Here is a 2,609-nt window from a genome sequence, read left to right as displayed (position 1 = left end):
CGATCTCCAAGATTCAATACCTTCGCTAGCCTGCATCACTTTATCTGGTAGCAATTGGCTCTCATTAATTTGATCGATTTGCGTTTGGCAGTATGAACTTAATTCATTGCACAATAATGCAAAGTCAGAAATATCTGCTTTCATTGATTGACAGTATCGATTTCTGTATATTTCATGAAGATCGTTTTTAAATATCGTCGTATTTGAAAATTTGCCTAATAAGGCGGTAATCGGTTCCTAGATATATAGATTTAAGCAAGTAATAATTTATCAGTTATATCATGACTTTTCGATAAAGGAAAGATAGTAGCGTTATAAACAGTAATAGAAATTCGACTGATTCGTAATAAGGATGATATTCGAATGACCAGAATTGTTTTCTGAAATTTATTGACTACTAATAATTTTTAGTAGCGATACAGTATTTCTATATTGTATTTGAGTGGAAAGCGATATTCATGAATCTATAAATTTCTAATTCTAAATTTATTTTATAAGTAGATTAATCGTAGTAAGAATTATTTAAAGACCCATTCTTATATTGATTGATACCACTGGCATAGACTACATTCAAGTAAATTAATGAAGATATTAGTTTTGTAGGCAAACCATGCACAAATTATAGGCATGGTCAAAATAAACTAATAGAACTTAAATATTTCAGAATTGTTGTATTATCGTTAGAATATCTGTCTTTAAATATGCTATTACGTACCTTCGGCGAAATAAGTAGAATAACAGCATCGGTATTAATTGATCCATGGACTATATTATTCAGGTGCAAAGATTGAATTGCTTGTATAATATTCATACTAATTTGCAGAATCCGATGTGATGTCAGGTAATCGGATTGCAAACGGATGGAATTGCTCAGAAGCATAATGTCATTGGCGTCTGCTGTAAAACAAGTTATACTGCGAAAAAAGGATATATCTTCTAAATATACCTGTATAAATACAGAATATACATAACTCCTTATGAAAACTGAAAACATACGACCTACAATTTATCCGGAAATAGCTTCTCGCCACCATCTATTTCGATTCTACATTCATTTCCTTTACAGTACCACAAACAACCCATAATATTCTTTAATTTACAGTCTTTTGATTTGATGTATGTATAAAATGATATCTCTTTTTCCCAAGGCAAGTTATCTTTTGCGTTGTAAAGCTGCAGCCACCCCAAATTATTCACTCCGTAATTATGAGGTAATTCGACTTTAATATAAACCTTGCATCAAAGTTAAATACTTGTAAGAGCTTATCGCGAATCTCACTTAACATAATTGTTCTGAACAACCGGTGATAGATAATATTTATCACAGTAAATAAATGATATGCTGTCACAAACCAGCTTCGTGACAAGGATAACGTAAACAAATCTCTAAATTACTATTAGTTTCCGGGATCTAGTATCCCTTAACTACCTCACAAGAATTAAACGCCTTTGATTCTACGTTAAACTCAGCTAGACAATTGAGAACTGCTTTATTCAACTATCTGACGAGCTTATATACCCTTCTACAGCAGCTAACATTCACAAGTCGTCTTATAAAAATACATAGGAGAACATCTACTAACTAGTTTTTCACAGTCGGACTACAATATGTGTCCATTCACAGAATCATTTCAGTACACATTACAGCACAGCATTAAATTTACTGTAGCACATTTATAATTAGAGTAATTCCTACTATAAGTAACTAGTTGTAATACATTATCACTATATTATATTAACCAGATTCAGATGGCTATTTCTTCACGGTAGTTCGTACCGTGACATATGCCTATACCGTTTGAAAATCTTAGCAAAATATAACGTAATTTTAGTAATTTTAGCTATTGTGCTGGCAACGTGAATATTAGACGAATTGGATTTATAATTAATTCATTAATTAATTTATAAGAAACTATTTCTTACTGATGGAACTGCATCTCCCTTTAATATTATAATAGTTTACTCTACAATTTATGTTATAAAGAAAGAGCTACTTATATCATGCAATAGCCTTGTACACTTGTTTCACTCATTGCATGAATATGATACCGATACTTTCTATCTAACAATAGTCATTATACGGAGTAACGTACAGTAAATGCTATTGATCCAGTTTAGATTATGCAGTAGTTAAAGCGAGTATTGGACGAAAGAAGTTTATGATTGTGTTGGATATTGCTGAAAGATTTTAAAATTAGCCCTGCCAAAGCCAAGATAGTTGATAGTTTTTAATAAAGATAGCAAATCTTATAAAAAGGATTTTACCTTAGATAGATCAGGGTTACTGGAAATTGCAGTGACATGTGATGGATGAATCGAGCCGGTATAAATATCTAGATAGAAATTACCTTGGTGTTACTTAAATAAAGTATATACTTCATCGTATTAACGCGTAAATGTAATCGTTATGTACTGCTTACTTGTTGTTAAGATATATGTTACTACTTAACAGTTATAGAACTCTCATTTAATAAGGCGTCAGAAGTACATTAATCACTTTACTTTAAAACTAGATCTTAACTTACTCCTTTGGGGCTGACTGCCTTGAGTTGACTTACGAATTGATCGAAAGAATGTTAAACATGAACAGCAATTTAACTTCCAAAGCA

This window comes from Trichoplax adhaerens, genomic scaffold, assembly GCF_000150275.1.
Source record: "Trichoplax adhaerens TRIADscaffold_22 genomic scaffold, whole genome shotgun sequence".
NCBI lineage: Eukaryota > Metazoa > Placozoa > Uniplacotomia > Trichoplacea > Trichoplacidae > Trichoplax > Trichoplax adhaerens.
The sequence above is the reverse complement of the archived record's forward strand: the minus strand, read 5'-3'. Positions refer to the sequence as shown.